Source organism: Passer domesticus, chromosome 10 (genome assembly GCF_036417665.1).
Source record: "Passer domesticus isolate bPasDom1 chromosome 10, bPasDom1.hap1, whole genome shotgun sequence".
In the NCBI taxonomy this organism is placed as follows: domain Eukaryota; kingdom Metazoa; phylum Chordata; class Aves; order Passeriformes; family Passeridae; genus Passer; species Passer domesticus.
In genome coordinates this window covers 26102673-26127684 of record NC_087483.1, presented here as the reverse complement: position 1 = coordinate 26127684, position 25012 = coordinate 26102673, and the positions used below count along the sequence as shown (strand labels likewise).

General features: G+C 38.6%; 2 long non-coding RNA genes across 2 annotated transcripts; one reads left to right on the top strand and one right to left on the bottom strand.

Annotated features, from left to right (window-relative positions):
• Nucleotides 1-406: 406 nt before the first annotated feature.
• Nucleotides 407-12524, bottom strand: LOC135308968 (uncharacterized). The gene is made up of 4 exons (XR_010369329.1): nt 12435-12524; nt 10787-10914; nt 603-722; nt 407-502 (listed from the first exon to the last, which is right to left on the bottom strand). It is a non-coding gene; the product is annotated as an uncharacterized LOC135308968 (long non-coding RNA).
• A 9211-nt stretch (nt 12525-21735) lies between these two features.
• LOC135308753 (uncharacterized) lies at nt 21736-24502 on the top strand. The gene is made up of 3 exons (XR_010369126.1): nt 21736-21904; nt 24105-24227; nt 24340-24502. It is a non-coding gene; the product is annotated as an uncharacterized LOC135308753 (long non-coding RNA).
• Nucleotides 24503-25012: the final 510 nt, after the last annotated feature.

Sequence of the window (25012 nt, the reverse complement as noted above, 5' to 3'; positions counted from 1 at the left end):
AGCAGGCTTTCTCTGTCTAGCTTACAGAAAACAGGAGGTAGCAGTTTGCAAGGAGCAGCGTTTTAATGTGATTGGACTATAACAGACAATCTATTTACAGCATGCTCTGGGGAGCTTATAAACAAATGTTGAGTAATTTCAGCCAGCAGTAATTACCCTTGCAGCTGACAAGGATAGCATGATACTTTCTCCTTCACCTTCAGCCCAGTCCAGAAGGCACTGTACACAATGGCACTTCTAATTATTTCTGCATTTCTATGGCTAAAGACCAAAGTGTGTTATTAGAGAACATTTTAGAAGCTTTTTAAAAGCTTGTTTATTGGGACAATTAAAAGTCATCACTATGACAGCAAATAAAAGGTTCCATTCCCAGGCACGCAGTTGCAGCTGGGGGTCTGCCTGCTTACCTTGTAAGCCTTGTCCACACGAGGCAAAATTTACAGCCACCCCTCACTGCTGCTAGCACCAGTTCAATGGCATCGGTGCTACCAAGGTGGGCAACCTTCACAGGTACAGAGAATGGGGCTTTGTAAATATCATATTGTCTAACTCTGATTAGAGAACATTAAATAAAAATAGTACTTAAAATGCTGTCCACTCACCTGTGCTTGAGCTCCAAACACAGTCAAACATAGTGGGGGTGAAACCCTTGTAGCTGTAAAATATTTTTGCAGAGTGCCTGTGGTGCAGTCAAAGCTTCAGACAACACGGCATTTTGTCTTCTGTTGAAAGAAAATTAAAAGCATGTTCTAAGACATCCATTAGCACTTAATTACTGATGAAATACAATGGCTTGGATTTTTTTCCCAGGCACTGGACACAAAAATAGGTGATATCTGGGCTGGAATCAGCTGCAACAGTGAGTCAGAAGGAAGGCAGGGGCAGAGGCAAAGAGAGACCCTGGCTATGCTGGGAGAAGGTCAGGGTGCTCCCCTCTGCATTCCTCCCACTGCTGGTGATAAGCCCTTTTCCCTACCCATGGCTATGTGAAGACAAATCTAGATCTTTTAATTTCCCCAAATCATCAGTAACTTATGCAATACTTCAAAAGCCATCTCCCCACTGTTACAGAACACCCCAGAGCATCCAGGCCACATTCACCGACATTTCAAATGCCCTCTCTCCATGGCACAGTCCTCTGGCTCCACAGGCAACCACAGGCACAGTCTGCCCACAGCCCTGCTCTGTGCCCAAGCCTGCTCCTCCAGAAGTGGTTGAAAGCACTGGTGAGCTGCCACTGTGATAAAAGGGTGCAGAGCCTGTCCAATCCTAAAATGTAGGTGCTTTTTGATCAGTAACTTACAGAGAGATACAGCTGTGCCAACAAAGGAAGGAAGGTCTCCAGCCTCAGGGAGAACTCTGGAGGTTACACTGTCCTGAGCAGTCTCTTATTTGGCCCAAAGCACTGGTTTTCCTCCCCAGTTATGTCCTATTTACTACATGATTTTCTGTTCACACTGTGTGTTTTGCTGTGAAAAACACTACAGTTATTTCCAACAAGTATATTTTAAAATGTACAAAAAGCTACTCATGGCAAGTCATCATTGGAGTGATTGCTGTAGGCAGTGATAATTAACGAAATTATTGAGTCACAAGACTGTTCACCACAAGAACTTCTATTTAACATTGTAATACAGTCATATAAGAGCCAAACTACCCAAAAGCAATTGGGAGAGGCAGTGAACTGTGATGTGTGCTGGTTTGCAAACACCACTGCACAGTTTGGTGTTTGCTGAGCTCCCATCCGCCTCAATAAATTCAGTTCAGGTTCCTGCTATAGGAATTGACAGCAGATATCTAATCCCCAAAAGTGGATTATTTACATTTTTTTATATGTTACATTGCATTACATCCTGTCATGTTGCATCTCATCACAAGAAGATATAATATCGCATAACATGATGTGACATGATGACAGACATCAGAAATGTTTTTTGTTGTTTTGGGTTTTTTGGAGATTTTATACCTACTATCCAAAATATTTCAGAGTGATTTCTAGGAAGATGGAGTGGATAAGGTTTAATCCTGGCTTACATGTTTGTCTGGCAGCTGCTGCACTGTCTCTCCCAAGCATTGTTTAAAAGGAGCCACCTTGTTTTGCAGTTTCATGAAACCTCAGCTTTGCAATTTTACACGTATTTTGCAAATATTTTTAAAAGATTCATTAGGAGGGAAATCAGCAGAACACATGTTCAATAACAGCACAAACCGACAACAGCTGCTGCAAATTACCTTGTCTGAAAGGAACCCCCAGCAATGCATTGCAAACTTTAACAATGTACTCGAGCTGTTGATTGCTCGCGCTGCCGCTCGCCACTCGTCTCTGAGACACAGTTGGTGGAGGAACATTAATTTGTCCTTGTTCTTGAGACTGGCAGGTGTCACTTTGCCCAGTGTGGGACATGAGTGACAGATATTTTGCAGCTGATGAAATGAGAATGCAGAAATTCAAGAGTGCCTCTGGGATTTCAGTGGTCATTTGTGGCCAGCACAAGGGCAGGGCCCGCTGCCTCGCTGGCGCAGCACTGGCTGAAGCTGCTGTTGCTGCAGGCTGCCGCAGATCCACACCATTTTAAATAATATTGGTATTATGAAGCCCTTCCCACACACACACACACACACTTGAGGGTATTGTGTGTGCTTTGCTTTTTTTCTAGGCTGATACTGGCTGGTAGATTGTTCTAATTGTTTTGTGTTTTTTTTTTTTTTTTTTTTTCTGTCCTATGCTCAAGCCTTCTTGAAAAGGATTTTACCTGCATCTGCTATCTTTAATTCTTTGGATAACATAAATAGAATTTAGTAAAAGTGATACATAAGCTAACCTAGAGGAAACTGATTAAAAACAAGAGCAGCATTTAAAAATGCAATTAATAAAATCCTCTTGTGATACAGCGGTATAGGAAGAGAGTGGGTAGAATTATATCAATTGAAACGTTTCTTTCATCTAATTTAAAAAAATAGAAAAATGTTCAAATTCCAAGCACAGATGCACAAAGCTTGGTGAAAATAAAAAAGATATAAGGAAATGAACATCACTGCAGTGTTAAGGAATTAAGAATGAGAATTTTTGTATTTTAACACTATCCTGCAGTTCACATTTATCTTTCTTTTAAGTCTTAGAGCATTTTCTTTGCAAGCAATATAGTGGCCGGGATTACTAACACCATCCTCCTCCTCCTTCCCCCAAGCCCCCCCTGTCGTCCCCCCCCCCAAAAAAAAAGACATTTAATTATAACTACAAGGAAAAGAAATTGTCCACTGTTGAAGCCTCTAGATATTTTCAACCTCAGTTTAAATAATGTTGGCGTTTTTTTTCAATTCAGCAATGTGGAAAAAAAAAAGGGGGAAGGGATTAAAATATTCAGTATTTTCTAAAATACTTATAGTACAAACAGGAGTGCATACCAAAAAGAAAACAATTCTTTAAATTATTTAGCTTTTAATTTAAACTACATATGATGTTAAAGGGGGTGATTTTTGAGTTTCAGGACTCATTTTGCTAACTGTGTTAAATGTAGTGTATATAGAACAGTGTAATCCATAGAACCACTAACAGCATTTTCAATTGTGATAAAACCGTATTAACATATTTGCCTCTTTAATGATTAACTGTCTTTGAATATTAAGAGATTTTTAAAACATCTTATTCACACTGAGGAGGCTGCAAAAGCCTGGGCTTTTTCGCTGTTTTATAAGTGAGGCTTCGTTTGATATGCATTCTGATTTTAAAAGAACCATAATATTTTAATCGATCTCTCTGTAAAGATCATGATTATTATAAATGAGATACAGTCATGCACATCAAGCCTGACTGGTAGATAGAAGGTCATGAGTCAGGAATTATATGAAGAGGGGAAGTAAAAACTAGAAAATTTTCCAACATGATTGTTTAAAGGAACAATTATGTACATTGGTACATGAATTCAAGACTTCAGTTACATGCAGAGTTATTAGCCTTCATTTTCTATTAATTTCCTTTAAATTAACCTTGAAAAAGTATCATTTGCAAAAAAATAAAATTAAATCCATACATTTATTATGACAAACATGTAATTTCATACTGAACTCTTCACATTCATGAAACAGCTGGCATTAAAAATCATGGCAGAGAAATATATATCTGATGAGAACATTGATACAAACCTAGGCTGTGAAAACATTAGTTAATGTCATTTGACAAATGTCATCTTATTGTAGATAATTACTTATGTTAAATAATTTGAAACACACATAAAGATATCATCTGATATGATGCAATACAGCTCTTTAAATATAATTTCATTATCAGAACTGGAAAAATTCTTTTGAATGCATTTATTTTTTCCACCAAACATGTAGTCTCCCCAAAACAATACTGTTTTGTTTATACCTACGTGCAAACACACACAGACACACAAACAAATACATCTGCACATTTTTCACTTGATATTTCCACCCCCTACTTGCAAGTGCAAAGATATACTGCTATCCTTCAGAAAACAAATATTTTTTCTAGGTGACATGGTTCTTTAATTAAACTATATTATTTATAATGATCAAATATAATTAGCAGTAACAAGTATTTAATTAAAACAAACTGCTTTCCTTTCAAATTTTTCTAATCCATTGTACTTTAAGGCCATAGCTTCCCCCAGTAGATCACTGTATCACAACAACTAAAAACAAGTATATGATTAAAAGACAGTCAGCTGCTGCTTCATTTCAGACAGATGAAAATAGGGAAGGTAAACACTGGAGATCCCAATTCATATCCTGAATTCATGTCATGTACAAATCCTATCATTTAAGGTATCACTTCCAATGAAACAATACTGTTAGTGGTTCAATGTGCTTTAGAGGTGCCTTTAAGTACCCCATTTGATATTGTTATGCGCTGAGACATTACCTGAGTATCTTTGATTATTACTGAGCGAGATGAGAGGAACGCGCGCTTTCACCGGACTCATTGACAGCGAGGTGCTATAACAACTCTCCTGTAATTAATTGTGAGTGAAAGGGGGTTTGGTTTTTGCAGCCTCGTAAAACTTTTCCCACATGGCTGAACCCACGGTCAGGAGACGTTAGGCAACATTAACTGCCTGCACATTTCTGCAAGGCTCTGGAGGAAGCGGCTCGGCACTGGGGCTCCAATTCTGAAAACCCCGGGACACAAGACATCAGCGTCTACCTTTCATCTTAGCTGAGATTTGGAGAGGGTTCAGACCACAGAGGCTCCTTAATTCTCACTAATTCATTTGCTTTCCTGATTCACTTGGCTTGGGATAACCTGCGAATGATAATGAACCTGTAAGGGGAGCGCTTAGTCCCTTGCCTTTGAATGTGCTCGGCATGGATTGAGGGCTTTCTGTGAATCTTGCAAGAGGAAAAGAATCTTATTAGCACTGATTGCCAGTCATGAGGTTGCCTCTAAAAATTGCTCTTGTATTTTTAACTCTTGCTTGCTTACAACAACCCCAGCTAAGGAGAGAGATGAGTTGTTTACACATTGAACACGACATTGTTCTCAACATTTACTCATTTCTCTTTGCAATTTGATCTAATCATAACACATTTGCTTTATGTATGTCATTACTATACCACTATGAACACTTCATCATTTTTCCCATGATTATTCTACAAGTTCATAACTGGCCAAGTCCTCATCTCTTCACCCCCAGCTAAACATCCTCTTTGCATAAATGCATGCTCTCTAATATAAAGGGTCTAATTTCCTTTTTTTCCTTTTCTTATTAACCATTTCAGCAGGGCACAGCTGTACTGCTTTTTGTGTTACTAGGGAATTTCAAGTAGAGTTGTTGTTGTTGTCTCATGTTCATTTTTTTTTAATAAACATACTGTGGATCTAGATACAAAAATAATTCAATCTGGTGAGATTATCTGAAAATAAAACTGGAAATAATGGCTTATTTTTGCTACTCTTTGATAAATAAATATTGATATTATGATTTTTTAATTTATTTTTTTCCATTAATTTATGTGAATTTAGGTGACTCTACAGAAGAAATGAATGAAACCCAATCTGTGTCAGAGTGATTCAGTTTAGACAATCAAATTCCTTCTCAGGTCAGCAACTGCTAATGGCTGGAAGGTCCAGTTTCACATAGGTCCTTGTTATTACTAGAACCAAATTCTAACTCTTTCTCCAATCCTGTGAGTTCCCAGTACTAAGCAGCATGTTCTACTCTCTTCACATCCTTAAAGGTATAGATTGCTTTAACCCTACCTAGGAAGATTTACAAATGGGCAACCCATCCTTTCTGCAAAAATGTGGTGCTTTTCCGTTGTTTATAGCTGTTTAAAATGACCTATGTGCAGTTCTAGAAAACCAGTGCTTCAGCTTTGGCATTTAGTAACAAGAGAGCCTTATACATCTTCCACATCTGGGACACCTACTCACTAGCCAGAACTGAATGCTGCTTTGCTGAGACAAAGATAAAATCCTTCTGTGATGATTTATTTACCTTGTGTCTAGGTGGGGGCAGTACAGTGTTTGACTAAATAAAGACAATTACTTCCAGTTTCAGCTAATGAAATAATTCCCTCAAATCCTCTTGAAATATGATTTTTATGCTTTTCTGCTCTGATTTGCTGTTACCTCAAAAAAATTTCAAAGTGACAAAATATTGCACCCACTCTTTCTCAACAGAATTTGCCAAAAAGGATAATTATGTGAGAATGCAAGAATTCAAATTTGAACTGAAACTTCTTGTGTGGAAATACAGATTTCTATTATGTTGATAGGCTCAGCTCTTCCTCAAAGGGCATGAACAAGAGCTGATCAGCCAATGGAATTCATGTTACATGGGAATTCTGAAAATTTGACATTTGCTTGTTGAATCATAAAACATTTCTGCAGGACAGTTACCACAAAAATCCCAACTTGCTTTGGAAATGTCACACAAAAATATCTACTTTTTGCCTCAAAATGTCAAAACAAAACAATGATTTAGGCTTCTGTGTTTCAAAATGTCAACTTGGTGCTTTTATCAGTATTTTGGCTGTCTATGATGTGTAAATTTTGCTTAGAATTTATTTTAGGAAATTTTATTGAATTTTACTTTTCTATAGTAGATCACAATTTTTTGTTGGAATAATAACAGAATTTTTTGTAAAAAGTTCCTCACAGGCTTTTTTGTGTATGTATATATATACTTTTAAAATATATAAATATATAAAATAAAGCATTTTTCACTAAAATTATAAAAAACCTGAACACTATGAATTCACTAGAAATGTAGTCAACATCACCAAAAAAAAAAAACCCAAAAAAACAACCCAATCCTATACTCTCAGCAAAATATCCAACCCCCTTTTTATTAGTAGTTAAACCTAGCTAAATAATGATATTTCTTTTCTGGACAACATGTCTCAAAACTCTCATACTCATCTTAAGAAGAGGAGGTCCTTAGGAAGAGTCCTACCATGAGCTGGAAGAGACCCAACAAGGATTCTCAAAGTCCTGCTCCTGGTCCTGCCCAGGACAACTCTGGGAATCCCACCAGGAGCCTGAGGGTGCTGTTAAAGCCTGGCTGCACCCTCGCAGAGCACCTCTGCAGGCTGGGGAAACACAGCAGCATTCCTGTCTCCCACCAGTGTCCAGCACTTTGTTTATTTATCTGGCTGGTTTATTTATCTGGCTGGGTATTTTTTTTCCCCGACTAGAGCTCTCTGCTTATTAAACCTTCTCTGCAAGGATAATCTTCATTTATAGCCCTCCAGTTTAATTTTGAGCCCATGCAAAGCCCTGGAAATTTTGGAACAGGATTTGGCTGGGTCCTGCTCCTCTATTAATCAGCAATTTCCACATTTTCCTCACCACTAACTTTCACTCATAGCACTTTCAAAAATTTTGCAGAATGCTGAGCAGTTTTACAGCAATAAAACACAACTCTTAACTAATCTATTACCCTTCTATGTCAGAAAATGTGAGTGAAATTGGAAAGTGGAACTCACAGGCATTTTTTAGCTCGACTTGCAAATGTGCCGGAGAAGAAATTATTTTCTCCTCTTACACTCGAGTCAAAAAGCATCATTTGGCAAGTTACACTCATTTACATACATTTTCTATTAAACTTTTCTATCATGAAATATTGCCTTTATGATCCAGACACATAATTTATTATGCAATGCACCACCACCATCATCACAGTGAATTGCATTTTACGTGTTTATACTAACAGGGAAGGTGATCGGCTTCAGCCTCCTTTTCATTATATGCATCATTCATCCTCCACCACCAAGATCTCTGGGTTCTGTAGCATATCCATCATTATCTAACTGCCAACTGTTTTCAGAGGTTCCACTGCTTTAAGCTCATTATTTCTTTAGATTGGTGAATCTACAGAGGATCTTTCCAAAACATACAGCAGTCAGCATGGCACATGTGTACAGATGAATGGTGGGGGTTTGTCCTTCACAGACTCTTTGTACCTCTTTTTTGCTCCAGAACTGCAGCATGTAATGAGCAGAAAATGCATACTTACATATCTAAAAATAATACAAATTTAAATGGCCTTAAAAATAATAGCCAAATAGTGGGATCTTTGTGTGGAAAGGCTGCTGTGAAAAAATCTAGTATACGCATTGCCCAGTAGTTTGGGGTTACCATCTCCTTACAATGCAGACCAAAGCACATAGACAAAGAGCTCTGCTAAGATAAGGAATTTCTTTCCTGTCCCCATTTACCTTGCTGCATTTAATTTAATCAATAGCTGAATGGGGAAGAGGAGGAGAATTTGACGGTTCAAGAGACTGATAATAGGATATCGAACCTTTCATCTCTGTATCATTGATTCAACATAGGAATTGACACACTGGATCAGAGCAGTGGTCCATCTCCTCTGATATGCTCCCTGACAGTGGCTGTACCAGGTGTGTTTCAGGGAGAGGTGTCAGAAACCCTGCAGTAAGCATTTATGCAATAACCTGCCCACAGCAAAGGTTTCTTAACTCTCTTTACAATTTCACTAATGTTCACCCTTAGGGTAGTCTGTAACTCAAAAAAACTTTTACATCTTGTGGGCTGCAGCATGGGTGATATATTTATTTAAATACATATCCAACTGAAGCCTGCATTCAGCTGAAGTCTTGGCCACCACGTTGCACTGAGTTCCAGAAAAAAATTAATAATTACTTATTAATTTCAATAATTAATAACTTCATTGCACTTCTTCTTAACTTGTTATCTTATTAAATAAATAACCTCTTCTATACACTGTGTACCTGTTATTATTAGTGACCCATATAGTTCATCTTCCCTCTCATTTAAAAAAAAAATGAAACTTTTAAATTTGTCTTGAAATGAAGGGCTTTTCATGTGTCTAATCAATTACACTGCTCATCTCTATATTTCATCTATTTATGATACATTCTCTTCAAGGCACGATAACCACAACTGAATACAGTACTCCAGGTCAGGGCATACCACTGATTTATTTAATGACATTATAAGATTTTGGGCATTATTTCTCTCCCAACCCTTTTGTATCCTAACAGTTTGCTTGCTTCTTTGACCCTTACTCTATACAGAGCAGAGACTTTCATTGAACCATCCAGTAGAAGGCACAGGTCTCCTCTTGAGTGACAATAATGATGTATTTGGATGGCTTAAATTATTCCTTCTTATGTTACATTTGTCAACACTGAACCATTATCTTCACCATTCAGCTAAATTTGTTAAATTTTACCAGTTTCCTTGCTCTATATTTTGATCTTGAATTTTCTGAAATATTTGAGTTTTCTTTACAGTCTTTTTTTTTGGTGCTTACAAGTATCACATGCATTTTCATGTATTTTCCTTAACTAAAGTACAGGAAAAGTAAACCAATTTCTGCTATGAAGTTTGAAAATCCACCCACATGTATATACATGCATACATTAACCCTCTATAGGTTCACAATGCATTTCTTTTTTATTATTCTCCTTTACTTAAACAGCTTCTAGTCCCTTCTTATGTTTTTCTCTCAAGGCTATATCCTGGAATATTTTCCAAGGAGATTTTTTCTCAGAAATTTAGTTAAAATACATTTGTTTTGGTTGACATAACACATTCTGGTAGATTAGGAAAAAAAAATGGGCTTTCTTTATGTGTCTATGTCACTTTCTGTCACACTGTTATGTCACTATTACATAACAGGAAAATCACGATATTATCATCCTGGTCCTAATTTTAGATTAGAAAGAGACATACTGAATTGGCTTTTCTAGAAACATTCCTGAATCCAACAAAATCAAATTCCATATTTGCAATTTTATCAATAATGGCTGTGTTTAATGGGATATAATCTCAAACAATTTTTCCTAAATACTGCTCCAAGTCTCATTTATCAACCAGTACAATTATGAAGGCAGTTGTCCTTGCCGATCTGAGTAAAGTAAGTCAGTGGTCTTGATTCAGGTCTTAATGAAATGCAAGCAAAAACTCAAAGAGAATACCTCATTGGTATCCTGAGCAAATATAGTCTGCACAAGCAGTACAAAAAAATGAGCAACTCTTTCACTGAAGGGGTATCTGGTCCTTTGATATTAGAATTAAGGAGTTTTTATCTCATGCTAAACAAAATATTTTGCCTTTTTTCTTCTGAGTGCTTTCCTCTGCGAGGAAGCAGAAGTGCTGAGTCTTCCAGGCTTTTAAATATTCTTAACAAGAAGCATAATGGTGTGACACTAAGTACGTTAACTGGACTGCAGGTGGAAAGCTTTTTAATGCCACTCTGTGTCTAACATTATCTAAAATGCTTTGTGTTTGTTTCTTTTGTAAAACAAAACTCTGTAATCCAGGACCTACCAGGAGTGTGCTGTTCTGGCTGTGTAGACCCAAAGGCCCCTTGGAGGCAGCAGCTTCAGACGAAGTCCCTGCCTTCATTCTCCTCTGCAGATTGCTCTGGACTGGTGCATTCAGAGCAAACCCATCAGCTGGAAGAAAAAAAGACAGCTTAGATACACTCCAGATTTGCATCACTTCAAAGATGTTGAGGATAAAGAAGTGTCTGTGTCTCCACCCTTCACCCAGTCGAGGGGAGATGAAGAGACAGAAACCTGGGATGCTCCATGAGCTTGAGCACGTGCCCTCTGTCCTGGCACCAAGGCTTTGCAGTGCACACTAGGCTGGGAGCTATGGGTGCCAGGCATTTCTGCCTTACCTCTGCACACACAGCCCTCACAGGCACAGATGGCAGGATGGAAGATTTAGCCCATAGCAAGGAAAATATACATCATTCTCAACATTACTCATGCCAGAAGTATATTCAGATTAATTTGTAAAAAAATATGACCTGAAAACCTGAGACTGAGTTTCAAATGAGACATTTATTTTAAGGCTTGGTTTACTAAACCTAATTTATTATGTGAGATAACAGACTTTTGCAATCCACTGCATGGCTTGATGGCTGAAGTTAGTAATTCATGTGAATAATGCTGCTAAAAAAGAGATGCTATGTGATCAATCCATGGCAGTCAGTCATGGTGCCTAGACAGCAGTGATCTTGACTGTTTTTCCTACAGCACAGAATAGCTGAGAGGACTAGTTATCTCAGCTGCAAATATCTGAGTTACAGGAGCACAGCTGGAGCATCACAGCTCCCTACTCCTGCACAGCCTATCCTATAGCTAGAGCAGCATGCCACTATTGAGGGCTAAAGATGAAAAAGTTTTTTAACTTGCTACTGTCATGCTTACAATAAAACGTACTCTCATCTTTAGCATTTCAAAGTCTTTTGGTGTTTAAAGCATAAATGTAGCATTCCTGGATGCCACCTTTGGTAGATAAAAGCAAACAACATTTTCATAAACAAGGTAAAGTGCTGCAATTGCACAGAATGCACTGAAAGTGCCATATCCAAGGCCAGGTAAAAGTGCACCCTTGAATTGCTGGGCACTCCAGAAAATACTTAATTCCAATTGAGTAAAGTAGAAGATTGGAAGGAAAAAGTTATTTCTTTAAGCAAAGAGCAGTAGAGTTTTCTCATGCATTAGGGCAGAAAATGATACTCTGTGGGAGTCAGAAGGTAATTTTTCTCCTTCAGATAAGATGTTGCACAACTGGCCAAGCACAACTCTGAATGATTTACCTACAGTGCATAAGGTATAAGATATTGCATTTAAGTCACAGCTCTTCCTGTATGGCAGCTTCTCTGCATCCTGCCTCGACATCTTACATTAATGTGGGTAAAAGGTAGTTACCTTTTTTGGACATACACTGAAAAATCAGCATTAAAAACACTTTCAAACATGGTCTGATATCCTAGTCCAACTAAGTGCTAGGATACTAGGATGAATGCATGAAGACTTTAGGAAGGGGTATGAATACTGTGTTTGCATTTCAGCTTCAGTAAACACCAGGCACAGCTACAAAGGGAAAGAATGAACTGCTTCAATAGTAATTATTTACAGAAGAAAATAGTTCACAAATGGAGTAAAAAAAGTAAGCAACTTACTTTTGTACTCTGTCCCTCGAGGGAATGCATTGTATCTCTATCTCACAACATGCAACTCTTGCAATTGGTAGCCTAGGGTAAGAAATACACAATTAGATAAGGAAATGTAAACAGAGAAAGATAGATTTGGCAGTGTATGGGGTCCAGTAAATATCTAGTTTTCTAGTACTTTATCAAGGATATTTATAAGTGCAGAGAGAAGAGTCAGAGGCTAAAAATATTTCAAGAACCTTTCGCAAAGCTGAATATTGGCAATGGCTGCATTGTGGCATCATCTTAAAAAAATGCTGAAAAAACTGAGAAGGCTTTCTTGCAAAATCTTGTAAATCTCTGACTAAAGAAATCACCTTACCCAACCTGTGGAGGGTCTGCCAATAGCATCTTCATTATAAACATAGGCAAGTGCACGCCTGTCAAACTCACAGTCAGGGCTGTCTGCAGCACTTGGAGGAAAGAGTCCCTGCAGCACAGGGTGTTTGATGAGAAACTCAGCAGCATCCTGGACCTCGTGGACAGAGCCTGCTGGCACTGCTGCCCCACGGAACACCGGGCAGATGGAGGCACCAAGCTGGAGGTGGCAGCAGGAGCAGGGATGCTACAGGGAAGGTGGCTTCTCAATAACATTTCTGCTTCAAGCAACTTTGCTGTCAGCAGTCAAAGTTTCAGGTTCAGGGAGCTGTGGCCTCCTGAAAACAGCTGCAGGACTGATGTAACTGTTAGTTTATTTGGCAAGTTCTAATATATGGATGAGGTATTATGAGGCTTGATAAGGAATTCCGGCTTTCTGCATGCACAGCAGAATGGCTGGTTTAGTGGATTTTCACTAATTTCCCATTGCTTCAGCACAATATAAGGATCCTGGAAAAATCTATCAGACAATAAGCAGCTTCCTGTTCTCCATTTTAAAAGCCTCTCATTTCTGATGTGTTAATAGTTTTCATTCCAAGCATTTGTTAATATTCAAACATCTGAAGAAATCACAGTAATTTCTCCCTATTTCATTTGTAGCTGGACATGAAAAATGAATTGAACATTGTCAAGACTGAGTGGCACAGAAGACAAGGACTTTTTGGCGTATTCAGTGACAGTAAATCTTTGTCTTTTATCCTTCCAGGTGGAGAAGTATTTGCACCTTTTTCCGTGCTTTTAATCAAATTGCAGATGTCTCAGCTGACAGAAACTCCTCCTTTCATGAGCCTCTTTCTACAGAGGTACGGCTTAAAGATGATATAACCTCTTAATAACCTTAATCAGGCTATTTTTCATTATGTTTTAATTCATTATAATCCTAATAAGTCTGTGGAAATCTAGAATTAAAATTTGTTTCTTTAATGACTTATCTTTAAAACATTAGCCACACATGGAATTAAAATATTATTTACCAAGAAAGAAACAGATGCATTGGTAAGACAAAACATTACCCTGTTGGATCTAGAGGTTTTATTTAGGGAGAACAAAACAAAATCCATAAGGAGCTGCCCTTTCTCCTCAGCCTAAGCCCAGAAGGTAATACTGATTTGTTACTAACCCTTCAAGACACTATTTCATAGCTACTCCAACATCTTTTGGCAGCACATAAGATGTCCTGCTGCGTACAATTAACCAGTGTGCTGCTCGGGCAAGTGGTACTACAGCTCCCAGTGTGTGCACCATGGTGTCTTTGTTCTTTGTTAAACTACTGATCAATGAGGTCTCAATGCAAACACAGGGGCAGTTCTTCCATATGCTTTGGGTCAAATGCTTGCTATAGGAGCCTACAATAAAAAAAAAAAGCAACTTTCTGCACCCAGCCCATAAAACCTAAAATACCCAAAAGAAAAGGGTATCAAAGAGTTTCCAAAAGTGAGAACATTTTAGTGCATCTTAAGCCACAATCTGTTTCACTTGGGTTTCCCACTGAAGAAAAATAATTATGGTAAAACCCACAAATATTACCTTTAGTTCCTTGGGGAGGAGGTATGCCTGGAGCTGTGGGAACAATGGGAGTTTTGGGTTCCAGCATAACTTGTCGTCCAAAGTTGAGTCAAGCAGATCTTTGCATTGCAAACAATATCTGTAGCAGATTTCTGACCTCCTCACTGGCACCTCACACTGATTAGTTTACAACCATCAGTCACTACCAAACAACAGGGCCCAGATATAAAAAGGACTTTGAGGGAAGTTTTGAGATATGGGTTATCAGGCAGCACTAGATGCTGTGTTCAGGAAATGTGTTCAGCATTATTTATCTGTCCTGGATTTAGTTCAATGTAAGATTATTGACTCTTTAAATGTAGTGGAATTTTTACTGGGATTTTATGAGTTACTAGTCTACAGATCCAAAATAGTAATATTACATTGCATTGGTATTGTAGCCACAACAGCACACCAAGTGAGTAGACAAAGCTCAAGCATCAAAAAATGCACTCTGTCAAGTTTTTATACTCCAGACAGCATTTAACCAATGTCATATGACTTAGAGATAGTTCAAATATTCAATAATTTTCCCAGAAAAGCCCAAAATGTAGAAAGCATCACACTTCAGGAGACAAAGGGCCAAAGACATATAAGAGGAAAGTGAAAGGACAAAGCATAGAGCAGGAGAAAGGATGATTTTACAGTCAGATTATATACAGTTAGACTGAAAAATTATGTATATTTAATACTGTATTTGTGCCACCCTGCTCTGAAGTACTGGCTATTGTCAGAGACAGGAAATTGAGCCAGATGAACCCTAATCTAATATGGTTTCTCCTGTAATCCTATTTCCATGGAGATCTGATATTTTACTGAAGGCAGCAGAACTAACAGATTCTGTTATTTGATAATTGTGAATCTGTTTTTGAGGATCTAGCTGCAATAAATTGTCTACTTTCACTTCCTCAGATAACAAATTCTGCCTAGGGATCTTTTGAGTCAATGTGAGACACACATACAGGGCAGGCCTTCAGGCTCATGGCCTGTTTGTTACTCCCTACAAGTTAGTCTGGTTTGCGCATTTCTGTTTATCCAGCTGGAAATGAGTTAATAGAATTTTGAAGACTTATAACTTCTAAAGTCATTACTCTCTGTGTTTAAAATAATGCATTTTAATACCACATCAGTAGTTTAGTTGTTTTTCTAAATTCCTACTGTTTAAAAAAACATGATACAGACCAACTGAAAGGAGAGACTTTGGAAGAAAAAATTTTAAAGAAAATCCCAAGGAAGAAAAAAAACCAACAGAATTGTTCATGGTCATATACTTGCAACATAATTATCTACTTTCTTTTTTGTTGTTATTTAAAAAAAAAAAAAAAAAAAGAAAAATAAAAAAAAAGGAAAAAAAGACAGTTTGCATGCTCAACACTGTTTTAAATCTGCACTACTACTCATGTTTCAGAAAACCAGGCTTCTACTGCATCTGCCTGGGCACACGCACTCGAGAGGGCTCCTGTAACAAAGCCCAGGCTCTGAGCAGGGCAGCAGCGCGGCTGCTCCGGGGAAAATGGAGCTCTGCTCTGCTCCTCTCCTCTGCCTCTCAGAGCTTGGGGGATGCAGTTTCCATTTGCTCACACTCGCTCACTGAGGCTGCTATGAGGCAGCTAAAAAAATAATGAATGCTGTTAAATATGTATTAGTAACTTGTTGTTAACAATAAGAGCTAATGGGAGGACATTTCCAAGCAGTTAATGATTGGCCAGAGGAGACGACATGGGTCCTTAACGCAGTCAGTCATTAAATGTGAAGCAATACCCATGCTTTCACCCACTATTGCTATTTGCATCTTCCCTTCTCTCTTTACATCTCCAGCTTTCTGCGTGCCATTGAGGGGAATTTTATTTTCTTTTCTTATGTGCCTGCCCTATTCCCAGCCCTTAGTAACTACCACAGAAAATCTCCACTCACGAGAGTCTATGAGGTTTCCAATAAATTATGCTTGTATTGCTGATTAAATGAAGATTATTACTGTTAAATATTAAAATGAAGACTTTAACCACATTTTAGCAATCATAGATGAAAAAACTACAGAGATCAGTGTAATCCATTTATTGGTTTATAGTGAAAAAGTCCTATAGGGAGTGTCACAATTCCCTGTGCTGTCCCTGAGTGCATTTTGCATTAAGACCTGTGATTCAGCTGAAAGATATAAAAAAATCACACGCAGTCAGACAGATCCCTCCTGGCTACACATCTGAGAAGGCTCAGGAGCATAAGGTCGACACACAGCAACTTCTGCTCACAAAATGAGCCCAGGACCACCTGTTTCAGATGTTAGTATGCAAAGATTTTCAAGGTCTGGAGGTTTTGACCAAACCACACCACTCTTGAAGGATCTGTTCTCTCTCTCCCTTCCCCTCCCTCCTTTTTTCCTCCTACAAACCATGCCCACAAAAGTAGTGAAAGTTAAAGGACAGCAAACTACTTCATGGAAGTATGTTTTAAGTAAGGCTGTTTATCTTGTTCCAGGTGTTTGATCCTGAAGTTGTTCAGCCATGAAAAGCAGTTCTTTGACACCAGAGTAATCTCTGGTGTTGCTATAGACTGACTTGTCACTAATAGTTACCTTTTTTGAGTAATACCTTTTTCGTTTTTTTTATCCATTGTTTCTGAGCTCTGCAGCTTAGTTCTAACTTGAAGACAGTCACAGTGCATTTTCTTAATTACATTAACTCTATTTGCATAACAAAAATGTTTTATCACATTTCATGCAAACTCTGCTGCTTACTGTTGGACTTCTTTTTATACTTATAAAAACGATCATTTTAAATAATGAGAACACTGCACTTATTTTCTTTTTTAGGTTCTTTGCTATGCATTTTTAACTATGACCTAGAACTGTCCTATAATGTCTACAAACAGATAAATCAGTTTATTAGTTATGGATGTATTTATACTCTTCCATAACACAAGCCATTCTTATTATTAAAGTTGATTTCTTTGAAAATCTCAAAAGAAAGTTTGGATGGTAGACTGCAATTTGTCAAAACTGTATAATGAAACCAAAGGAAGCAAGCAATGGTATTCCAGGTAAACATAATTTCTTAAGAATGTAGATGAGACATGAACACAAAAAGTTAGGGAAAGAGCAATCTAGTATTTCATTTAGTAATTTTAAAATAATTTTTCTTTAGATAATAAAGCACTGGAAGGGTACAGAGTTCTCAACCACTGATGCCTTTCACTTTTTCTTTAATTCAGAGCAATAATAATTACTAATGCAGTAATTACTGAATTTTGCAGCTTTCTGTGTTTTGCAAGATTTCCAAAAAAATTAATTTTATAAATTTGTATTATTCAAAAATATTTAATGAAGTTTTTTACTAAAAACTGCTTTTTCACAGCCTGTATTCCTGTCATTAACTATTGCCATTACTGATGTAAGAGGCTCCTCACTTTTCCCCTAATTGGACAAAACTAAAGGTAATAAAAAAGGAGAAAATGAAGTTGTTGAAGTCTTGTAAGGGAATCTTTAAGTCCTTTTTGGAGGGGAACAATTCATAGACCAGGAAAAGCAAGGACAAAGGAGAGTGGCCAGAACATTTTAGGACTTCTAAATACTCCTGCAGTTACTTGGCTCAGAGATTGCCCATGTCTGCTTTAGGTCACTGCAACACTTTTTGGCTAGCATAGCTTAAAAAGTAAATTTTCTTGATGACACAAAAGAACTATTTGGGGTGATTGCATACGCAGTTTGGAAAACCTGACGGTGCGCCTGTCACTCATGGGGACAGCCAGCACTCCGCTGCTCAGGAGCCCTCACTGTCAAGTGTCCGACACATCAGTAACTTCACTCTGCCTGCTTTCATTTTGAGACTGAGTATCTCTGTTTGAGTCATATCTGTAAGGCACAGCAGAGTCAGGACTTCCTTGCGGTAGGTGCTTTTCAGAGCGATCGCTCCCCGCTGCCTCAGAGAAAGGAGCTTACGTGTGGGATGAGTGGGTACACCTCCATCTCACGGCCTCTGTCCTTCCGCTGACCCCTGGCTCTGCTGCTCCTTCTTCCCTATTCTGTTCTCGACCTCTTTTCACAATTGCCCATCTTCCTCTGCAGATGGTCTCTCTGCTGTTCTCTCACCTAATATGGATTTTGATTTGTCACAGGGAAAAAAAAAAAAAAAAAAAAAGACAACCAAGAGAAAGAAGGTTGGTTGTGAACTCCACATTTATGCTCCCTGAACAGAAACTCTACCTGCATGAAAATCAAACAGGGAAAGGGAATAAAACATGGTGATTTTGAGACCGGATTTTCTCCGATTCCCTGAGAAGCCCAGAAGTCAGGAAGTCATTGTCAGTTCCCGGTTTCTGTGTTTCAGCCTTATTTTCAGCACAGGTTAGAATTTTTTGCCACCACTTTTGGCTCTTATTCGCCTTTCCTGGAGAGCGAAGCATATGGGAATGCTTGACAGAGCTTAAGATTCTGCAGTCCTGAGGTAGTGAATACTATTACAACGTCAAGCAGCCCTGAAAGCACTCCGGCTTCTTCCCAAGGACAGCCCCAAATCTCCTTACAATCTGCCCGGGCTGTTCTCAGCAAAGCTCTGCAAGACCCCAGGTTTTTCCCCCGGAGATTCGCGGGGTGTTAAAGAAGAGCAGCGCTCTGTGTGGCTAAGCAGTGTTGAAGTGAGACCATCCAACGACAAACACAACGTGAGCTGAAGTCGGAGGCAGGAGCAGTCCTCCCTCCCCCCCAAACCCTGACGGTGCTTAGTATCACTTCAGATATATTATCTTATTTACACAATTACAAACTAACGATAGGGTATGGAAATACAAAGCTCTGTGCTAACCTGGAGCCTCTCAGTTTCCTCCTTTGGTACATTTGTCTCGTAATAAGAGGGATGTTTTTTGTCTGTGAATAATAAACACTTTGAGCTTGAATTAATTCAAATATTTCTATCTCACTTGCTAAAATAATAGGGATATTCCAGGCTATCTCCTATTGCCCATTAATGTTGTGTATATAAATAAGCCAGGTTATCTTTTTCTTGTGAGAAATATTTTATCTAGCAGGGTCTTGTCTAGTGGTTCCAGTACTCCACCACTCTAAATTAGGACACTTTATCTTAAGGCTTCATAATCTTACGAGACTATAATTGGAAAGTTTATAAAAAAAATCCTGCTTTGTAAGCTTGGCAGCTGAGATAGAAAGAGGGAATGAGAAGGGCTACAGCAGAATTACACCATCACTGCTAGCCTGACTCCGCTTGACAGAGCCGTTTAATATTTTGACAAGACAAAATATAAAGCAGCATTTTATTCTGTAGAGACTTCACTAGACACAAGCATGGAAGTGCTTGTGATCAATAAAGTTTGCGGTGGAGAGTGATTTATTTACAGCAGGGTATTATGTAGAGAAAGAGCTGTGATATTTCCACAGGCTTTGACGGCATAATGGGCCCCTCTCAATCCTTACATGGAAGGGTTAGATTGTCATGGTTGCTCAGGCAGTATTCAAAACGTTATCTGATCAGCCTTAAAGACTTCAGAACGAGACAGATGATTAGTTACCCTAAACGATTCTCATCATGCAGAAATTGATGATTTAATATAGTCAATGACAGACGATTCCATTTGTACTAGATAAAGTGTCTGCGGTTTGTATCAATCATAATAGAGTTATTATTGAGCATAAAAGAAAAGCATGTTTAATATCATTAATTCCAGATATGTCGCTTTCCACATCTGGCATTCATCCATAGAGCAGAACCACTCCAGGCTATCATTCCTGCCTGTGTGCTGGTGACTCCAGTGTTTTTTGTAATTTCAAAATGTTTTTCAGCACCTCCAGCTAGGTGCAATAACAGTTTACAGATTACCTATGTCATCACATTTTGACAAACTTCTCAATCTGATGTGACCTTCATCTTTAGCCATCTGCTTGCCTTTGTTTCTGCCCTTTTTTTTCTTTTTTCTTTTTTTTTTTTTTTTTTTTTTTATAAACCTCTGCAGCTTAAAGCTGTAGTGGTTTGTTCCATATTCCTCTAGGTCAACATTTCACCTGTGTAAATCCAGAAACACAGACTGAAATGTACAGACAGTAACCCGGGTTCAGATCTCAAGGTAGCTGACACTGAGCAAACCTCCCAGGTAGATGTTTTCATCACTTATATCAAATACTTTTTAATTGTCAATTGTTATCAACATATATCAATAATCTCTGCATATACATCAGCATTCAAAAAATAACCCATGTGCAGCCAGTACTTGTGCAGGACCTTTCTGGTTTTAAATTTCTAGAACATGTGGGGCAGAGTCTGGATGTTTCTAAAACCAAATCATAAATACCTATAAGTGACTGAGCAGAAACCATGCTGAAAATGCAGCTCAGTCCACTGCCTGTGCAATTCATGCATTCAGCCATGGAACCCCAACACATACACCAGAGAATCCAAACACGTGTGCCACTGCTGTCCAGGAGGGAGACTAAACTCCCAGAAAACTGCTGCATCTATTTGCAGATATTTTTTTCTCCCTATTTTCCTGAATCCCAGCTAAAACTTCAAAGAGGAATGGGTTTTGTATATTTATTCACTCAGATGAACAATTGCATGTTTTTAAGTGATAAATGCTCAAAAAAAAAAAATTAGAGTTATAAAAGAGTGTGAGTAAGCTTGTTTTTAAACACTGAGTCCAAGATTTTCTGTTATATTGTTCAAATAAGAAAATTGGCAAGGCATTCTTTTATATGCCATCATAGGGGCCTCCTCACCTTTTTTTCCCTCCTTGCATGCGTGTTTTATACCAGTGGGGAGAACAGTCCAAATGAGTTGGCCAGCTGCCAGTTCAAACAGTGGGAAGTTTACTGATGCTGGAAGCTTTATTTATTTTGTGTTTTATTTTGGAAGGCGAAGTAAAGAAGGCTGGTAGCATTTCAGGGGCAGAGAGTTGTCTTGCATTTCAGGCTCTGCCATCTACCAAGCATTGTAACATCTCCTATCCTGCAGAGTTCAATTTAAAGATCAAATCTGCTATTTACCTCCTCCTTTCTGCTGTCTCTCCTCCAATAGAAACAACAAGAAAACTAAACTATCTGAGTAACTACTACAGTATATTCAAGTATTGTAACCAGGGGAAGGAAGAATTGGTAACTATGGCATAGGTAGTGCAAATTATTTGGTAACTCTGTGCAAAACAAGAGGCAGAAAGTTAGGCAAAACCCTAAACTGACCTCAAGGCACAGATACAGTAGTTATCAAGATCAATTATATTAATTAATAAAGGTCTTGACGTTCCTACATTATTTTTATGCTCTCTGTAGTTACTGATATTTCCTTCAGTGGTGAAGATATTTTTTCCAGTAGGGAAGAGCTTGTGGCTGCCAATCCCCAGCCCTCCCCATTCTGCTTCTGCAGATCATGGCCCATGAAACCAGACTGGTGAAAGGATGTTGTGTTACCAGAGACCTCTCAGCTCCTCTGCCTGGCTCATTTTGGTGATCTGGTTTGCAGAACCACCCCTGAAACTATTCCTCCAGGGCAGCCAAGAGAGAAAAGAGCTGCCCTGATCAGGTGAGAATACACAGCCAAGGGAAGTGAGCCATGTCCTGGGAAGGCATTGCAGGCAGGGCACATGCTCCAGCAGCTCCATCATCAACAGCTCCATTTCTCAGGGACTTTAGGCAAAGACCTTCAGCCTCAGCCAAGATTGTTTACACATCTAATACAGAAATCTGTAGGAAACTACCAACAGTTGCTGACCTTAACATTATTCACCCCTGTGACCCAAATTTTTGAATGCAGGTAAAATGGGTACAAATTTGGTCAACTACTTGAAAAAAAGGTAACAGGTATCAAGGATGAGACAAGGAGTAATCATTACCTAATTTTAGTTAGTGCTTTTCACATTAAAAATTCTTTCATTGTGAAAAGAAGATGAAAATTTAAGTATGCAATACAGGAAGCTATAAATATAAAATATAGGTGCAGAATATAGCATATGGCTTAAAGCAGTTATGATAAATCACCACAATAACTCAAGTTCACTAGACAGCTGAAACTGCCAGAGCAGAGTAACAGGTGACTGCTTCCTCAGTATCATTAAAGATTTTAGTACAGTTATTTCTTACTGTAAATAAGTGTATGCATACGTACATTTGTATGCATGTATGAGTATGTAAGTGTAAATGAGAAGAACTGCTAACAGTGAGCTATAAAAATAAAGAGAGAATGTTTTCATTTCTTCAGGAAAGCCCTGAAAGAAGAAGAAAAAAAAAAGCATTTTCCTCTAAATCTGCTTACTGGAAATTACCACCATCTCAGAGGACACCTACCTTTGGGCTTCGATTTCTAGCACGAGACATGGGGGAAGATGGCTGGTTTGACAGGTGTCAGATGATGTTAGCATGCTCTCACATATTCTCTAGGAATCATCTCATGGCAAATCTATCCACCATCTTTTGAAGGAAAAACAAAAAGAAACTTGCTAAAACCTGAAAGGAAAAAAATCATTCAGATTATTCTCCAGCATACAAAAACTTCCTATTGAAGAAAATTACTATTGGCAAAACTAAAAATAAATGAACTCTAAAGGAAGATTTAGGCAGAAATGGAAGAATGAACCATTCTGGATCACAGCAGTGAATATATAGGTAGAGATTTTTAAAGAAGACTGAATTACTATCTGAAAAAGATTTCCAGTCTTGAGAATTAAAAGGTTCAGAAAAAGCTCTTGAAATCAAAAATATTAGAGGGTAGTGACAGAGCCATATAAAATGCAGAAGGTGAAATTTTCTGTATTGTTAGGAGATTAAAAAAAGAGTAATGACTGCTTAAAGTGGGCAAGTCGTAGAAAAAGAGCTATAATATAAACTGAAGAGTGAGCCAAGAGGAGGTACAGGCACTGGACACTCTGTCCTCTGGTGTGTATATCTGGTATACTCCTCTGCTCAGCTGGCCAGAGGGCACAGAGATCCAGCCTCCTCCTCCACTGGTTCCTGCTCAGGTGGAAATAGGACTTGTGAGGACAGCACACTGCTGCTGGCAGTCACAGCTGGTCCCCAGACCAGCGACCTTACATTTCCCCTTGCCTGATACCCTGTATTCCCTGATTGTCTGGAAGGGCTGTCTCTGCATGCCTCTGATTCTTCTCCTGAGCACTAGGTTTCTACACCACGTTAGTACCCCCAGCTCTCTCCCAGAGTTTTATACCCAGCTCCCTAAATATAAATCAGTAATTCCATTCACAGGGGCAGTGAATGGCTCCAGAGGGAGCCACTGAAACAATGGGAAATGGCAGGCAGCCACTCGGGCAGTTCCATTTCTGCACATGGGTCCTGGTGGGCTCAGCTTGGCATTAGCCCTCTTATAAGATGTGTAGAATGGTTTCCTTGCTGCACTCAGGAAAATTCCTCCAATGGAAAAGAAAACTATTTAGAAGCTTAAAATAAGCAATGATAAGAATGATGAGAGTTGTTGTACACTACTGGTGGGAACTGAGTGATGTCAAAGACACCTTGGGAAGATGCTTGTGAGAAAAAAACCACATGACAGCTTCAGTACTAGCAGTAGAGTTTCTCCCAGATGCATTCAGGTGAGCAGAGGAGCCCAGGCCCTGGAAAAGCTGGATTCCTTAGCCTGACAGCCTAGCCTCCCCCCTTTGCCAATTTAGCAAGAAAAATATCTGTTTTCTCACTAGTTTTGTAAGCCAGTTGTGATTTACATCTCCTTGTCCAACAACAGGATTTTCCCGTGAGAATCAATCTCTTTTCAGTTTCAGACCTGTCTCCAAAATCTCAAGATGTTTGGTTAAAGCGACATTTCAGCCACTTTCCTTCAGCAAAAGTGACACTGAGCACAATAGCAGAGGAACTGAGTGAGGGCTGTATGTAGACAGGTAAGAAAATCAAACTCAAGAACCAGTGCTGTGTGGAGCCACTTAAAGTCCAGACATATATTTTATTTCTCACCTTTCAAGCAAATACATGTCTTTTGTGTCCACTCTTTAGGGTTACATGGAAAAGTGAAACCTTGGAGGCAGGAAAGAAAGAGACAACAGGTTATTACAGACCTCACTGCTGTCCTGAGTGATTCTTCCTTCTCTCCATATAGTGAATTAGCTCTTTGTAGAAGAATTGAGTTCAAGTCTTAAGACATAGTGAATTACTGTTCTAATTTGCCAGTGTCAGCTCTGTTTCAAACCACTGTTAATCATTTAGTTTTGTGTGTTTTACAAAGTTGAGACAGATCTTTCTGAATGTATTGTGGGGCACATGAGGGTACATCGTACATACTTACACATATGTATTTCAATAAATTCATAGTTATTAAAATTCATCTGTAAGAAATTGTGTTTGAGTTCCAATCCATCTTGTGGTCAACACCACCCAGTAATTTTGTCCTTTTCCTTTTCTTTCTTTATGCAGGTCATCCATTCTGTTAAAATTCTGCCAAAAACAGTGCATTTGATCTAATTCCTCATAATCAAAGCAGTTACTTTGAATTTTAGTTTGCTATAATTGTTTGCTACAGACTTTAAACACTTTAAAATATGGGGGGCGGGGGTATGGTGTTGCAGCCCCAGCAAGCATCACCACAAGTCTCTGTGGCCTCTCCATAGCTTCCCTCTGCCTGTCATATTCTCATCTTTCCACTTGATCTTATAAAGAGTTTATATTTGCA